The 18,209-nt window shown below is 29.2% G+C and overlaps 7 long non-coding RNA genes across 10 annotated transcripts; 3 read left to right on the forward strand and 4 right to left on the reverse strand.

Annotated features, from left to right (window-relative positions):
• Positions 1-2,398: 2,398 nt before the first annotated feature.
• On the reverse strand, positions 2,399-5,057 carry LOC125058730. The gene is made up of 2 exons (XR_007118492.1): positions 4,828-5,057; positions 2,399-2,428 (listed from the first exon to the last, which is right to left on the reverse strand). It is a non-coding gene; the product is annotated as an uncharacterized LOC125058730 (long non-coding RNA).
• Positions 5,058-5,531: 474 nt separating this feature from the next.
• On the forward strand, positions 5,532-6,990 carry LOC125058729. 2 transcript variants are annotated; one of them, XR_007118490.1, is made up of 2 exons: positions 5,532-5,859; positions 6,961-6,990. It is a non-coding gene; the product is annotated as an uncharacterized LOC125058729 (long non-coding RNA). The 2 variants fall into 2 exon arrangements; XR_007118491.1 differs by having other exon boundaries at positions 5,532-5,850.
• A 794-nt stretch (positions 6,991-7,784) lies between these two features.
• Positions 7,785-8,416, reverse strand: LOC125058536. The gene is made up of 3 exons (XR_007118432.1): positions 8,376-8,416; positions 8,020-8,272; positions 7,785-7,829 (listed from the first exon to the last, which is right to left on the reverse strand). It is a non-coding gene; the product is annotated as an uncharacterized LOC125058536 (long non-coding RNA).
• A 901-nt stretch (positions 8,417-9,317) lies between these two features.
• Positions 9,318-9,949, forward strand: LOC125058532. Its single transcript, XR_007118431.1, has 3 exons — positions 9,318-9,359; positions 9,463-9,715; positions 9,906-9,949. It is a non-coding gene; the product is annotated as an uncharacterized LOC125058532 (long non-coding RNA).
• A 796-nt stretch (positions 9,950-10,745) lies between these two features.
• On the reverse strand, positions 10,746-12,612 carry LOC125058830. Of its 2 annotated transcripts, none has more exons than XR_007118541.1 (2): positions 11,886-12,612; positions 10,746-10,775 (listed from the first exon to the last, which is right to left on the reverse strand). It is a non-coding gene; the product is annotated as an uncharacterized LOC125058830 (long non-coding RNA). The 2 variants fall into 2 exon arrangements; XR_007118540.1 differs by having other exon boundaries at positions 11,877-12,612.
• A 69-nt stretch (positions 12,613-12,681) lies between these two features.
• On the forward strand, positions 12,682-14,038 carry LOC125058461. Of its 2 annotated transcripts, none has more exons than XR_007118408.1 (2): positions 12,682-12,907; positions 14,009-14,038. It is a non-coding gene; the product is annotated as an uncharacterized LOC125058461 (long non-coding RNA). The 2 variants fall into 2 exon arrangements; XR_007118409.1 differs by having other exon boundaries at positions 12,682-12,898.
• Positions 14,039-14,832: 794 nt separating this feature from the next.
• Positions 14,833-15,464, reverse strand: LOC125058531. Its single transcript, XR_007118430.1, has 3 exons — positions 15,424-15,464; positions 15,068-15,320; positions 14,833-14,877 (listed from the first exon to the last, which is right to left on the reverse strand). It is a non-coding gene; the product is annotated as an uncharacterized LOC125058531 (long non-coding RNA).
• Between the last annotated feature and the right edge of the window lie 2,745 nt (positions 15,465-18,209).

Raw genomic sequence — 18,209 nt, forward strand, 5'->3', positions numbered from 1 at the left:
TGTATTGATAAATATTATTTTATAAACTTACACCAAGATACATATAGATTGTCCTATGTTAGAATATTTTCACATAAAACAAGTTTTAACTTCGCTAAAAATGGCTAACTCACTGGTAAACAACGATTTCAGCGAGGGAAGAGCAACTTTTAATTTGACGTACAAAATGTACATTTAAGTGAGATGAGATGTCAAATGGTATGTATCAGAATACCAAATACCAACAATTTTGGAGCGTAAGTGTAGCAGTGCCAAATTTTAGTTCCAAATGTGAACAATCTCATTTGAGCGGCGCTTTTGTCGCGGTTATTGTTTATCAGAATACCAAATTGTAACATGACACCGAAACGAACGATTTGACAGCAAAAATCAGCGCTGAGGGTGTGTGAAGCGAGTTACAGAATCGCAGGGCTGTTAAGAAATTTTACATTACGTCTTGATAAGTGGAGGCAGGTAACCTAGTAAGTTGTTGTCTATTAATATCGTGACAATTGACTCATTTTATTTTATAAAAAGAGTAAATTGTCAAAATTTTCATCATACATAAACAAAATATTTTTAATAAAACAAAATAGAGAACAAAATGGTCGACGTTTGAAATAAAATTAATAATATTAAAAAAAAGATAAACTGCCCTGCGATTCTGTAACTCGCTTCACACACTCTCAGCGCTGAGTTTTGCTGTCAAATCGTTCGTTTCGGTGTCATGTTACAATTTGGTATTCTGTTAAACAATAACCGCGACAAAAGCGCCGCTCAAATAAGATTGTTCACATTTGGAACTAAAATTTGGCACTGCTACACTTACGCTCCAAAATTGTTGGTATTTGGTATTCTGATACATACCATTTGACATCTCATCTCATTTAAATGTACATTTTGTACGTCAAATTAAAAGTTGCTCTTCCCTCGCTGAATCGTCATTTACCAGTGAGTTAGCCATTTTTAGCGAAGTTAAAACTTGTTTTATGTGAAAATATTCTAACATAGGACAATCTATATGTATCTTGGGGTAAGTTTATAAAATAATATTTATCAATACAGCATTATTTTACGAAAAAAATTATATATATAAACATTAAGCTTCGTGAAATTGAACTTTGTTATTGTTACAGAAGGCCCGTTTCCACTTTTAAAGTTTAAACCTCTATTTCAAGAAATAAATGATGTAATCCATTAAAAAATACTTAATATAATATCTATAGATGGCGAAGAAAATGTAGGCACGAAACGACCAATTGGTTTCTCGGCGTTGGTTATTATCGCTTTTTTCCAATACTCAAGAAATTATATGGTATTGACGAAACCTAGAACATATGCTGCTGAGATGAACGAAGAGTCTAGTAAATACTAAATAGATGATCTAAGGTAAACATTTTGATTACTTTAGCATTAAAAATATAATTTTTATCCAAGAACCAATTTTTCGATGCAGTCTTGATCATGTCTTGTCTCCAGCAGAGATAAGTCGAACAAAAAACGATAAATAAGATAGGTAAATATTGTAATATATTTGTATTTTTCTACTATACTAAAATTATAAATCTAATAATTTCAGAGATCCCCAAATGTTCAAAATTCCTGATAGAAAAATACATTCTGCCATTGAAGAAGAAGAATATTACATGTGTATCATACAACAAGGCCCCTGGATATAAAAAGACACAATAGTGCAGACATTTTCAAATTATTGAATTTCGACTATCCTTCAATTTATAATAAATGATAACACAGTACAATTTCGGTTCCTATATTTTTATAAAATATATTGATATAACATTAAGGTTTTGGATAAAAACATTATTCTGCTTTACACAAGTATGAAATACCATCATTACATACATGATGGTTTAAGTACTTATTAAGCTTTTTTAAATTTATCGTTCATAACTATTACTTTTTACAAACTAATTAGAAAATATATTAAAATAAATATATTTATCTACAAAATAAAGTAGATGTTATTGATTAGCTCTATGTGAGGCTGTGTTTTAATTAGTTTTTATTATACTTAAGTTTGTTTTACTGAAAGTTATTTTGTAGTGTGTTAAAAGTTTACTATAATCATTAAATTAAATGTTTAAAGTTATTATATTGTTCTTTTATTCACCTATAAAGTAACATGGCTTATATATTTTTCATTTCGGCTTAGCTATGTATTTAACTCGGTTACTACGTTTTCTATAGGCAGTCATTAAATAAGTGGTAGATTTAATTAATCATTTTATTAATATAATATTATTAGATACAAAAAAAAATATTATGAAGTACACAATTATCTTAAACACGGTAATACAATTTTTCATATAAAAATCATAGTTGTCCAAACTGCATTCAAAATAGATTAGTGGTCTCGGTTTAATATCTCTTCTTAACATTTCAATAATTGGTCATTTTCTTCCTCATTCTTGACAACTACCACTGATGGCTGTAATACAATGATTATCTGTTAAAATTGTAAATAGGAAAATGTGGTAGGTCACTGTACTGACACAATAATATTGCATAGCAATTTAATTATTGTAAAGTTAAGGTAAATAATAAAAAAACTTGCATAAAACACACAAAAACTTATATATGGGATATCTTTGTATTTCTAAGTAAAGTATCTTAAAAACATGTTTGATAATATTATAACTAAGCCAAATATTATTAAAAGTTTTATGGTAACAAGGCTTAGTAATTTCGCACAGTATTTGATTCAGTACTATGAATAAAAAAAATCTTGAGCAAACCTATATTTAGACTCAAAAATCCAAATCCAAGTATGTACTTTAAAAACAATTATTTATTAATGAAACAAATCCAAGACCCATAAAGGGTATGTTTAGTTTTAAAGTGTAGTCAGCAGCAATAACTATCTTTTGATTGCTTCATTAAATAAGTTATGGCAATGTTGTTTCCAACATTTAAAATTAACGTTGATCACTTGAAATGGTATGAATTTGAGCAATTGAAAGCTTATAAAGGGTTTTTCAACAAGAACTTTGTTTTCTAAAACAAAATAAAACAAAGAATTTAGAGGAAAATGAATAAAAATTTTATTGTATTACAAAGAGAAAAGTTTGGCAATTATGAATGAAAAATGATATCTGGCAAATGTCCACCACGACCACGCTGACAGATGTTGATTCTTTCATCAAAATTTTTAATCACTTTTTGGCAAAATGGAGGGTCTATTTCGTTAATGACATCACGGATTTTGAGTTTTAAGGCTGCAATCGATTCGATTGGCTCCGTATAGACTCTGTCTTTAACATAGCCCCACAAAAAATAATCCAGTGGTGTTAAATCACACGATCTGGCTGGCCACTTAACAGCTGAATTTCGCGAAATTTTGCGCTCGGGAAATTTGGTTTGCAATAAATTGATCGTTTCATTGGCTGTGTGACATGTGGCACCGTCCTGTTGAAACCACATTTCAGTGATATCCATGTCATCAATAATAGGCCAAAATTTAGTGGTTAACATCTCGCGATACCGTGATCCATTGACTGTTACCGCATTTCCAGCCTCATCTTCGAAAAAAAACGGCCCAATCACGCCTCCAGACCACATAGTGCACCACACAGTAACACGTTGAGTATGCAAAGCCTTCTCAATAATTGCTTTAGGATTTTCAGAAGCCCAAATGCGACAATTTTGCTTGTTGACGTACCCTGACAAATGAAAATGGGCTTCGTCTGAAAAAATGATTTTTTCAGAAAAACCAGCAGGTTGTTCCTGAATGAACTGAGCGAATCTGCGGCGATTTGAATGGTCGATCAGCTTTAATTCCTGCACCAGTTGAATCTTGTAAGGCTTCAAAGCCAAATCCTTTCGCAAAATTCGCCATGTTGTGCTTTTGGATAACCCCAATTGTTGAGAACGTCGTGAAATTGACAAATTTTGATCTTCTTCAACACTGTGGCTCACGGCGGCGATGTTTTCTGTTGAACGACCCGGTCGAACACGTGTTGGTGTTGGCACATTTTGTACCGAGCCTGTCGACTCAAATTTCGTGACCAAATTCTTAACAGCGGTCTCAGAAGGACGATTATGCTGGCCGAAAATATCACGAATTTTACGAAATGTAACTTTAACAGAACCACCATTTTTATAGTGGATTTGAATTATTTTAATGCGATTTTCGAGCGAAATTGAATTCATTGTAATAATTGCCAAAGCACCTGCTACGAATACCGCCAAAAACTAAACGTCAAAACTATCACGTTCTCGGTGTTGCCACAATTGAAAAACAAACTTCTTGTTGAAATACCCTTTATATTTGATCCAACATACCTAACATGATTATTTATACTTGTATTCTGAAATCTGAACAATTAAATTAAATTCAACTTGATCAGTTAAAATTAATACTTCTTATATTTCATGAATGGAATTTGAAGTTAGGAAACCTAAAAATATTTTTTTATTTGACATTTTTAACCAACAATTTCATTATTCTTTACAATGTCGCTTCGATTTAACCTATTACATTTGACTTCAAATTTGCCATCAAACAAACAAACTTTGTTAACTGTTTTACTAGTCACTACTTATTCCTATTTATTTACTATGATAGTTATTATATTTCTAAAATAGTTTTAATAGAATTCAGTTTTTATGAGTGTTAGTAAAAACATAGGTAATATTGTTGTTGTGTGTTTGACCTCTGAATCACTTAAAAAGGTTGCAATAGTAGTTTCATGGCATCTAAAAAGTACCAACACTTGCACTTACACAAATGAATAAATATATAAACACTAATTTTTCTTCTTTATAGATAGGTACCCTTTTATTTTATAATTACTCAACAAAATATTATATGAAAACATTGGTATTAACCTTGGTTACCTTTAGTAACATTTTGAAAATTTAAAACACCTATCCATCCTGTTTACTTTGAATCCGTAGCCCATTTGCTGAGAGAATCACTTTTAGCGTGACATCATCTTTTATCTTTTTGTTAAGATAATATTCTTAAATTTTTTACAATATATCCAGATGTTAGGTATCCCTTGTTTCGTGCTGAAACATAATTAATATTTTTAAGTTTCTGTCGGTTTATCTTTTTTTTTAATTCAAACGTCGACCATTTTGTTTTATTAAAAATATTTTGTTTATGTATGATGAAAATTTTGACAATTAACTCTTTTTATAAAATAATAGTTATTCCGTGAGTCCACTACGCAGTAACAGCGCTCCCTTCGTCACTGACGTAATTTTTGGAATCTCATGGTATTCTGTTAATAAATTTTACATTACGTCTTAATAAGTGGAGGGAGGTAACCTAGTGAGTTGTTGTCTATTAATATCGTGACAATTGACTCATTTTATTTTATAAAAAGAGTTAATTGTCAAAATTTTCATCATACATAAACAAAATATTTTTAATAAAACAAAAAGGTCGACGTTTGAATTAAAAAAAATATTAAAAAAAAAGATAAACCGTGAAAATATCTCAAAAATGATTTATCTGATGGAAAATAATAGAATAGCGAGGAAAATTATTAAAACCCATCTGGCAATGGGGCCGCTTAAAGGTAAGTAGTGAGTTTATTTATTAGTCAATCGTAAGTTACGTATTTTGTTTATAACTTCCAATTAAGAGTTTATATTTCGTATTTACCCGACAACTGACCAGCCGTGGTGTATATGAGCGACAGAAACTTAAAAATATTAATTATGTTTCAGCACGAAACAAGGGATACCTAACATCTGGATATATTGTAAAAAAATTAAGAATATTATCTTAACAAAAAGATAAAAGATGATGTCACGCTAAAAGTGATTCTCTCAGCAAATGGGCTACGGATTCAAAGTAAACAGGATGGATAGGTGTTTTAAATTTTCAAAATGTTACTAAAGGTAACCAAGGTTAATACCAATGTTTTCATATAATATTTTGTTGAGTAATTATAAAATAAAAGGGTACCTATCTATAAAGAAGAAAAATTAGTGTTTATATATTTATTCATTTGTGTAAGTGCAAGTGTTGGTACTTTTTAGATGCCATGAAACTACTATTGCAACCTTTTTAAGTGATTCAGAGGTCAAACACACAACAACAATATTACCTATGTTTTTACTAACACTCATAAAAACTGAATTCTATTAAAACTATTTTAGAAATATAATAACTATCATAGTAAATAAATAGGAATAAGTAGTGACTAGTAAAACAGTTAACAAAGTTTGTTTGTTTGATGGCAAATTTGAAGTCAAATGTAATAGGTTAAATCGAAGCGACATTGTAAAGAATAATGAAATTGTTGGTTAAAAATGTCAAATAAAAAAATATTTTTAGGTTTCCTAACTTCAAATTCCATTCATGAAATATAAGAAGTATTAATTTTAACTGATCAAGTTGAATTTAATTTAATTGTTCAGATTTCAGAATACAAGTATAAATAATCATGTTAGGTATGTTGGATCAAATATATAAGCTTTCAATTGCTCAAATTCATACCATTTCAAGTGATCAACGTTAATTTTAAATGTTGGAAACAACATTGCCATAACTTATTTAATGAAGCAATCAAAAGATAGTTATTGCTGCTGACTACACTTTAAAACTAAACATACCCTTTATGGGTCTTGGATTTGTTTCATTAATAAATAATTGTTTTTAAAGTACATACTTGGATTTGGATTTTTGAGTCTAAATATAGGTTTGCTCAAGATTTTTTTTATTCATAGTACTGAATCAAATACTGTGCGAAATTACTAAGCCTTGTTACCATAAAACTTTTAATAATATTTGGCTTAGTTATAATATTATCAAACATGTTTTTAAGATACTTTACTTAGAAATACAAAGATATCCCATATATAAGTTTTTGTGTGTTTTATGCAAGTTTTTTTATTATTTACCTTAACTTTACAATAATTAAATTGCTATGCAATATTATTGTGTCAGTACTGTGACCTACCACATTTCCCTATTTACAATTTTAACAGATAATCATTGTATTACAGCCATCAGTGGTAGTTGTCAAGAATGAGGAAGAAAATGACCAATTATTGAAATGTTAAGAAGAGATGTTAAACCGAGACCACTAATCTATTTTGAATGCAGTTTGGACAACTATGATTTTTATATGAAAAATTGTATTACCGTGTTTAAGATAATTGTGTACTTCATAATAATTTTTTTGTATCTAATAATATTATATTAATAAAATGATTAATTAAATCTACCACTTATTTAATGACTGCCTATAGAAAACGTAGTAACCGAGTTAAATACATAGCTAAGCCGAAATGAAAAATATATAAGCCATGTTACTTTATAGGTGAATAAAAGAACAATATAATAACTTTAAACATTTAATTTAATGATTATAGTAAACTTTTAACACACTACAAAATAACTTTCAGTAAAACAAACTTAAGTATAATAAAAACTAATTAAAACACAGCCTCACATAGAGCTAATCAATAACATCTACTTTATTTTGTAGATAAATATATTTATTTTAATATATTTTCTAATTAGTTTGTAAAAAGTAATAGTTATGAACGATAAATTTAAAAAAGCTTAATAAGTACTTAAACCATCATGTATGTAATGATGGTATTTCATACTTGTGTAAAGCAGAATAATGTTTTTATCCAAAACCTTAATGTTATATCAATATATTTTATAAAAATATAGGAACCGAAATTGTACTGTGTTATCATTTATTATAAATTGAAGGATAGTCGAAATTCAATAATTTGAAAATGTCTGCACTATTGTGTCTTTTTATATCCAGGGGCCTTGTTGTATGATACACATGTAATATTCTTCTTCTTCAAAGGCAGAATGTATTTTTCTATCAGGAATTTTGAACATTTGGGGATCTCTGAAATTATTAGATTTATAATTTTAGTATAGTAGAAAAATACAAATATATTACAATATTTACCTATCTTATTTATCGTTTTTTGTTCGACTTATCTCTGCTGGAGACAAGACATGATCAAGACTGCATCGAAAAATTGGTTCTTGGATAAAAATTATATTTTTAATGCTAAAGTAATCAAAATGTTTACCTTAGATCATCTATTTAGTATTTACTAGACTCTTCGTTCATCTCAGCAGCATATGTTCTAGGTTTCGTCAATACCATATAATTTCTTGAGTATTGGAAGAAAGCGATAATAACCAACGCCGAGAAACCAATTGGTCGTTTCGTGCCTACATTTTCTTCGCCATCTATAGATATTATATTAAGTATTTTTTAATGGATTACATCATTTATTTCTTGAAATAGAGGTTTAAACTTTAAAAGTGGAAACGGGCCTTCTGTAACAATAACAAAGTTCAATTTCACGAAGCTTAATGTTTATATATATAATTTTTTTCGTAAAATAATGCTGTATTGATAAATATTATTTTATAAACTTACCCCAAGATACATATAGATTGTCCTATGTTAGAATATTTTCACATAAAAACAAGTTTTAACTTCGCTAAAAATGGCTAACTCACTGGTAAATGACGATTTCAGCGAGGGAAGAGCAACTTTTAATTTGACGTACAAAATGTACATTTAAATGAGATGAGATGTCAAATGGTATGTATCAGAATACCAAATACCAACAATTTTGGAGCGTAAGTGTAGCAGTGCCAAATTTTAGTTCCAAATGTGAACAATCTTATTTGAGCGGCGCTTTTGTCGCGGTTATTGTTTAACAGAATACCAAATTGTAACATGACACCGAAACGAACGATTTGACAGCAAAACTCAGCGCTGAGAGTGTGTGAAGCGAGTTACAGAATCGCAGGGCAGTTTATCTTTTTTTTAATATTATTAATTTTATTTCAAACGTCGACCATTTTGTTCTCTATTTTGTTTTATTAAAAATATTTTGTTTATGTATGATGAAAATTTTGACAATTTACTCTTTTTATAAAATAAAATGAGTCAATTGTCACGATATTAATAGACAACAACTTACTAGGTTACCTGCCTCCACTTATCAAGACGTAATGTAAAATTTCTTAACAGCCCTGCGATTCTGTAACTCGCTTCACACACCCTCAGCGCTGATTTTTGCTGTCAAATCGTTCGTTTCGGTGTCATGTTACAATTTGGTATTCTGATAAACAATAACCGCGACAAAAGCGCCGCTCAAATGAGATTGTTCACATTTGGAACTAAAATTTGGCACTGCTACACTTACGCTCCAAAATTGTTGGTATTTGGTATTCTGATACATACCATTTGACATCTCATCTCATTTAAATGTACATTTTGTACGTCAAATTAAAAGTTGCTCTTCCCTCGCTGAAATCGTCATTTACCAGTGAGTTAGCCATTTTTAGCGAAGTTAAAACTTGTTTTTATGTGAAAATATTCTAACATAGGACAATCTATATGTATCTTGGGGTAAGTTTATAAAATAATATTTATCAATACAGCATTATTTTACGAAAAAAATTATATATATAAACATTAAGCTTCGTGAAATTGAACTTTGTTATTGTTACAGAAGGCCCGTTTCCACTTTTAAAGTTTAAACCTCTATTTCAAGAAATAAATGATGTAATCCATTAAAAAATACTTAATATAATATCTATAGATGGCGAAGAAAATGTAGGCACGAAACGACCAATTGGTTTCTCGGCGTTGGTTATTATCGCTTTCTTCCAATACTCAAGAAATTATATGGTATTGACGAAACCTAGAACATATGCTGCTGAGATGAACGAAGAGTCTAGTAAATACTAAATAGATGATCTAAGGTAAACATTTTGATTACTTTAGCATTAAAAATATAATTTTTATCCAAGAACCAATTTTTCGATGCAGTCTTGATCATGTCTTGTCTCCAGCAGAGATAAGTCGAACAAAAAACGATAAATAAGATAGGTAAATATTGTAATATATTTGTATTTTTCTACTATACTAAAATTATAAATCTAATAATTTCAGAGATCCCCAAATGTTCAAAATTCCTGATAGAAAAATACATTCTGCCTTTGAAGAAGAAGAATATTACATGTGTATCATACAACAAGGCCCCTGGATATAAAAAGACACAATAGTGCAGACATTTTCAAATTATTGAATTTCGACTATCCTTCAATTTATAATAAATGATAACACAGTACAATTTCGGTTCCTATATTTTTATAAAATATATTGATATAACATTAAGGTTTTGGATAAAAACATTATTCTGGTTTACACAAGTATGAAATACCATCATTACATACATGATGGTTTAAGTACTTATTAAGCTTTTTTAAATTTATCGTTCATAACTATTACTTTTTACAAACTAATTAGAAAATATATTAAAATAAATATATTTATCTACAAAATAAAGTAGATGTTATTGATTAGCTCTATGTGAGGCTGTGTTTTAATTAGTTTTTATTATACTTAAGTTTGTTTTACTGAAAGTTATTTTGTAGTGTGTTAAAAGTTTACTATAATCATTAAATTAAATGTTTAAAGTTATTATATTGTTCTTTTATTCACCTATAAAGTAACATGGCTTATATATTTTTCATTTCGGCTTAGCTATGTATTTAACTCGGTTACTACGTTTTCTATAGGCAGTCATTAAATAAGTGGTAGATTTAATTAATCATTTTATTAATATAATATTATTAGATACAAAAAAAAATATTATGAAGTACACAATTATCTTAAACACGGTAATACAATTTTTCATATAAAAATCATAGTTGTCCAAACTGCATTCAAAATAGATTAGTGGTCTCGGTTTAATATCTCTTCTTAACATTTCAATAATTGGTCATTTTCTTCCTCATTCTTGACAACTACCACTGATGGCTGTAATACAATGATTATCTGTTAAAATTGTAAATAGGAAAATGTGGTAGGTCACTGTACTGACACAATAATATTGCATAGCAATTTAATTATTGTAAAGTTAAGGTAAATAATAAAAAAACTTGCATAAAACACACAAAAACTTATATATGGGATATCTTTGTATTTCTAAGTAAAGTATCTTAAAAACATGTTTGATAATATTATAACTAAGCCAAATATTATTAAAAGTTTTATGGTAACAAGGCTTAGTAATTTCGCACAGTATTTGATTCAGTACTATGAATAAAAAAAATCTTGAGCAAACCTATATTTAGACTCAAAAATCCAAATCCAAGTATGTACTTTAAAAACAATTATTTATTAATGAAACAAATCCAAGACCCATAAAGGGTATGTTTAGTTTTAAAGTGTAGTCAGCAGCAATAACTATCTTTTGATTGCTTCATTAAATAAGTTATGGCAATGTTGTTTCCAACATTTAAAATTAACGTTGATCACTTGAAATGGTATGAATTTGAGCAATTGAAAGCTTATATATTTGATCCAACATACCTAACATGATTATTTATACTTGTATTCTGAAATCTGAACAATTAAATTAAATTCAACTTGATCAGTTAAAATTAATACTTCTTATATTTCATGAATGGAATTTGAAGTTAGGAAACCTAAAAATATTTTTTTATTTGACATTTTTAACCAACAATTTCATTATTCTTTACAATGTCGCTTCGATTTAACCTATTACATTTGACTTCAAATTTGCCATCAAACAAACAAACTTTGTTAACTGTTTTACTAGTCACTACTTATTCCTATTTATTTACTATGATAGTTATTATATTTCTAAAATAGTTTTAATAGAATTCAGTTTTTATGAGTGTTAGTAAAAACATAGGTAATATTGTTGTTGTGTGTTTGACCTCTGAATCACTTAAAAAGGTTGCAATAGTAGTTTCATGGCATCTAAAAAGTACCAACACTTGCACTTACACAAATGAATAAATATATAAACACTAATTTTTCTTCTTTATAGATAGGTACCCTTTTATTTTATAATTACTCAACAAAATATTATATGAAAACATTGGTATTAACCTTGGTTACCTTTAGTAACATTTTGAAAATTTAAAACACCTATCCATCCTGTTTACTTTGAATCCGTAGCCCATTTGCTGAGAGAATCACTTTTAGCGTGACATCATCTTTTATCTTTTTGTTAAGATAATATTCTTAATTTTTTTACAATATATCCAGATGTTAGGTATCCCTTGTTTCGTGCTGAAACATAATTAATATTTTTAAGTTTCTGTCGCTCATATACACCACGGCTGGTCAGTTGTCGGGTAAATACGAAATATAAACTCTTAATTGGAAGTTATAAACAAAATACGTAACTTACGATTGACTAATAAATAAACTCACTACTTACCTTTAAGCGGCCCCATTGCCAGATGGGTTTTAATAATTTTCCTCGCTATTCTATTATTTTCCATCAGATAAATCATTTTTGAGATATTTTCACGGTTTATCTTTTTTTTTAATATTTTTTTTAATTCAAACGTCGACCTTTTTGTTTTATTAAAAATATTTTGTTTATGTATGATGAAAATTTTGACAATTAACTCTTTTTATAAAATAAAATGAGTCAATTGTCACGATATTAATAGACAACAACTCACTAGGTTACCTCCCTCCACTTATTAAGACGTAATGTAAAATTTATTAACAGAATACCATGAGATTCCAAAAATTACGTCAGTGACGAAGGGAGCGCTGTTACTGCGTAGTGGACTCACGGAATAACTATTATTTTATAAAAAGAGTTAATTGTCAAAATTTTCATCATACATAAACAAAATATTTTTAATAAAACAAAATGGTCGACGTTTGAATTAAAAAAAAGATAAACCGACAGAAACTTAAAAATATTAATTATGTTTCAGCACGAAACAAGGGATACCTAACATCTGGATATATTGTAAAAAATTTAAGAATATTATCTTAACAAAAAGATAAAAGATGATGTCACGCTAAAAGTGATTCTCTCAGCAAATGGGCTACGGATTCAAAGTAAACAGGATGGATAGGTGTTTTAAATTTTCAAAATGTTACTAAAGGTAACCAAGGTTAATACCAATGTTTTCATATAATATTTTGTTGAGTAATTATAAAATAAAAGGGTACCTATCTATAAAGAAGAAAAATTAGTGTTTATATATTTATTCATTTGTGTAAGTGCAAGTGTTGGTACTTTTTAGATGCCATGAAACTACTATTGCAACCTTTTTAAGTGATTCAGAGGTCAAACACACAACAACAATATTACCTATGTTTTTACTAACACTCATAAAAACTGAATTCTATTAAAACTATTTTAGAAATATAATAACTATCATAGTAAATAAATAGGAATAAGTAGTGACTAGTAAAACAGTTAACAAAGTTTGTTTGTTTGATGGCAAATTTGAAGTCAAATGTAATAGGTTAAATCGAAGCGACATTGTAAAGAATAATGAAATTGTTGGTTAAAAATGTCAAATAAAAAAATATTTTTAGGTTTCCTAACTTCAAATTCCATTCATGAAATATAAGAAGTATTAATTTTAACTGATCAAGTTGAATTTAATTTAATTGTTCAGATTTCAGAATACAAGTATAAATAATCATGTTAGGTATGTTGGATCAAATATATAAGCTTTCAATTGCTCAAATTCATACCATTTCAAGTGATCAACGTTAATTTTAAATGTTGGAAACAACATTGCCATAACTTATTTAATGAAGCAATCAAAAGATAGTTATTGCTGCTGACTACACTTTAAAACTAAACATACCCTTTATGGGTCTTGGATTTGTTTCATTAATAAATAATTGTTTTTAAAGTACATACTTGGATTTGGATTTTTGAGTCTAAATATAGGTTTGCTCAAGATTTTTTTTATTCATAGTACTGAATCAAATACTGTGCGAAATTACTAAGCCTTGTTACCATAAAACTTTTAATAATATTTGGCTTAGTTATAATATTATCAAACATGTTTTTAAGATACTTTACTTAGAAATACAAAGATATCCCATATATAAGTTTTTGTGTGTTTTATGCAAGTTTTTTTATTATTTACCTTAACTTTACAATAATTAAATTGCTATGCAATATTATTGTGTCAGTACTGTGACCTACCACATTTCCCTATTTACAATTTTAACAGATAATCATTGTATTACAGCCATCAGTGGTAGTTGTCAAGAATGAGGAAGAAAATGACCAATTATTGAAATGTTAAGAAGAGATGTTAAACCGAGACCACTAATCTATTTTGAATGCAGTTTGGACAACTATGATTTTTATATGAAAAATTGTATTACCGTGTTTAAGATAATTGTGTACTTCATAATAATTTTTTTGTATCTAATAATATTATATTAATAAAATGATTAATTAAATCTACCACTTATTTAATGACTGCCTATAGAAAACGTAGTAACCGAGTTAAATACATAGCTAAGCCGAAATGAAAAATATATAAGCCATGTTACTTTATAGGTGAATAAAAGAACAATATAATAACTTTAAACATTTAATTTAATGATTATAGTAAACTTTTAACACACTACAAAATAACTTTCAGTAAAACAAACTTAAGTATAATAAAAACTAATTAAAACACAGCCTCACATAGAGCTAATCAATAACATCTACTTTATTTTGTAGATAAATATATTTATTTTAATATATTTTCTAATTAGTTTGTAAAAAGTAATAGTTATGAACGATAAATTTAAAAAAGCTTAATAAGTACTTAAACCATCATGTATGTAATGATGGTATTTCATACTTGTGTAAAGCAGAATAATGTTTTTATCCAAAACCTTAATGTTATATCAATATATTTTATAAAAATATAGGAACCGAAATTGTACTGTGTTATCATTTATTATAAATTGAAGGATAGTCGAAATTCAATAATTTGAAAATGTCTGCACTATTGTGTCTTTTTATATCCAGGGGCCTTGTTGTATGATACACATGTAATATTCTTCTTCTTCAAAGGCAGAATGTATTTTTCTATCAGGAATTTTGAACATTTGGGGATCTCTGAAATTATTAGATTTATAATTTTAGTATAGTAGAAAAATACAAATATATTACAATATTTACCTATCTTATTTATCGTTTTTTGTTCGACTTATCTCTGCTGGAGACAAGACATGATCAAGACTGCATCGAAAAATTGGTTCTTGGATAAAAATTATATTTTTAATGCTAAAGTAATCAAAATGTTTACCTTAGATCATCTATTTAGTATTTACTAGACTCTTCGTTCATCTCAGCAGCATATGTTCTAGGTTTCGTCAATACCATATAATTTCTTGAGTATTGGAAGAAAGCGATAATAACCAACGCCGAGAAACCAATTGGTCGTTTCGTGCCTACATTTTCTTCGCCATCTATAGATATTATATTAAGTATTTTTTAATGGATTACATCATTTATTTCTTGAAATAGAGGTTTAAACTTTAAAAGTGGAAACGGGCCTTCTGTAACAATAACAAAGTTCAATTTCACGAAGCTTAATGTTTATATATATAATTTTTTTCGTAAAATAATGCTGTATTGATAAATATTATTTTATAAACTTACCCCAAGATACATATAGATTGTCCTATGTTAGAATATTTTCACATAAAAACAAGTTTTAACTTCGCTAAAAATGGCTAACTCACTGGTAAATGACGATTTCAGCGAGGGAAGAGCAACTTTTAATTTGTCAATTGTCGTACAAAATGTACATTTAAGTGAGATGAGATGTCAAATGGTATGTATCAGAATACCAAATACCAACAATTTTGGAGCGTAAGTGTAGCAGTGCCAAATTTTAGTTCCAAATGTTAACAATCTCATTTGAGCGGCGCTTTTGTCGCGGTTATTGTTTAACAGAATACCAAATTGTAACATGACACCGAAACGAACGATTTGACAGCAAAAATCAGCGCTGAGGGTGTGTGAAGTGAGTTACAGAATCGCAGGGCTGTTTGTAAAAAAATATAAAAAAATATATGACAATAAGCCGACAACCGGAGCTTTTCACGCAACATATATACCTCAACAATCAGACCTTGGAACGTGTCTCGAAAATACGATATCTAGGCACAGTGATTGATGAAAAGGGTGACCATGGCATCGAAATCCGCTGCAGTATTGAACAAGCTCGGAACGCCTTTTCAAAACTAAAAAAAGTACTTTGTGACAAGCGCCTAAATTTACAGCTTAGAACTCGCATTGCGCGATGTTACGTCTTCTCTGTGCTGCTCTACGGCGTAGAATCTTGGACGCTGACAGAGACTATGTCCAAAAAACTGGAAGCATTTGTGATCTGGGTTTATGTATGCTTCAAATATCTTGGACAGACCGCATACGAAATACAACCGTGCTGGACAGAATGCAGAAGAACAAAGAAGTGCTTATGACGGTTAAGAAAAGGAAACTTGAGTATTTCGGACACGTTTTACGCAACTCCAAAAAATATGAGCTCCTTCAACTAATCATACAAGGCAAAGTGGCAGGTAGAAGGAGAAATGTCCGCAGACGCACGTCCTGGTTGAACTTGAGACAATGGTTTGGTCAAAGCACCAAGTCATTGTTTAGAAGCGCGGCATCCATAATTAAAATAGCCATGATGATCGCCAACCTTCGCAAGGAGATGGCACTATATGAAGATAACTGTTTACTGTTTCATTCACGATCCTGGTACAGTGTTGCACACAGTTTTTCTAATTCTTGCCGTAATTGATATATCTATAGCTGTTAAAAGCTTAGATATATAAATTTTTTTTTTTTTTTAGGACAATTCAAACCAATTGACCTAGTCCCATGCTAAGCTGGTGAAGCTTGTGTTATGGGTACAAGGCAACGGATATACATACATATTATAGATAGATAGACATATAAATACATATTTAAACACCCAAGACCTAAGCACACCACCAAATGCTCATCACATCGATGTTTGTCACAGCCGGGGATCGAACCCGGGACCCATGGATTCGCAGTCAGGGGTACTAACCACTAGACCAATGAGCCGTCAAATATATATCTTATTATATTTTTAGCTTTTTAAAGGATAAATGGATTTCGTGAGGATTCATGTTTAAATGCTTTGGGACTATTCTGGTGTTGGACAAAATAATAGGAACAATCGATGCTTTGTTATTTGTGTTTGTGATTTTGAATTTTGTATATTTCTTGGTTTTTTGAGCTATTATTATTAATATGATTGATTAATACATAATTTGACTTACATTAAAAACAAAACCAAATTTCTCACGTCCGCCATTTTAAACACAATGGCATACAATGTTCCAAAACCTTATCAATATTTTATCAATCTTTATTATAGATTAATATTATCGGTAGTAATTCACTTCTCACATTCTAATCTCACCAATATAATTGTTTTACATCATCATTTTTTTTATAAAACAAGGTAGGAAGAACACCTGATGTTAAGTGATACGCCACCCACGGACACTCTCAATGCCATAGCTAGCGAGTAAGTTGCCGGCCTTTTAAGAGTCTATCGTGAAGGACCCTAAGTTGAACCGTGACCCATAAACTTTGAAGGATTCAACCTGCATAGCAGTAGCTTTTGAGTAACTTGTCTTAATATAATAAAATATAGATATATATATATATATATCGCTTTTTTAGGCTTTACCAAGTTCTACAAGTTCTTTCCAGAACTCAGTCATACCTCTCATCATTCGAGTGTGTCAAAAAAAACATGTGTGTGTACTTATGTACACATGATAAATATCTTTTCAATAATTTTATTCTACGTTTGTAGAAACAACAACATTAACAATAGAAAAAAGTTATTTAATACATTGAAACTTTTATTATAACGCATTATCTAGTTAAATACAGTTTAAATATCACAACAACTATATGTATTTTACATAATTAAAGAAATTGACTTGTTTAATTTTAAAATGTTGACTATGCTAACTTCAGGGTGTCTGTATTTTGTGACGGAATATCGAATAAATACTCTCATCATTTTTCCTAACGTGCCATATTATAAAAATTTCAACGCCAACTGTCATAACGGATCCGGAAGATCCAATAAGGCCCTTTCTCCACTGCTCCGGTCCGGCGTCGGATACCGGAATGAGTCATGATAAAAATATCGGAAGGCCGGATTGCCAATCCACTATATCCGATCCGACAATAATCGATACTTGTATATTTATCATGCAACACTTATATTAATACGTAATAAATAGCAACATAATTTGGTTTGGTCCAGGTTATCCAGATTCTTTCAAATTTAAGAAACTATAAATAAACCTGTGAATAATAATTTATAACCTCTTGGATACTTGGATATACTTGGACCGATAAAACACCGCGTTCCGATCTAGCAAGTT

Source organism: Pieris napi, chromosome 18 (assembly GCF_905475465.1).
Source record: "Pieris napi chromosome 18, ilPieNapi1.2, whole genome shotgun sequence".
Taxonomy (NCBI): Eukaryota; Metazoa; Arthropoda; class Insecta; order Lepidoptera; family Pieridae; genus Pieris; species Pieris napi.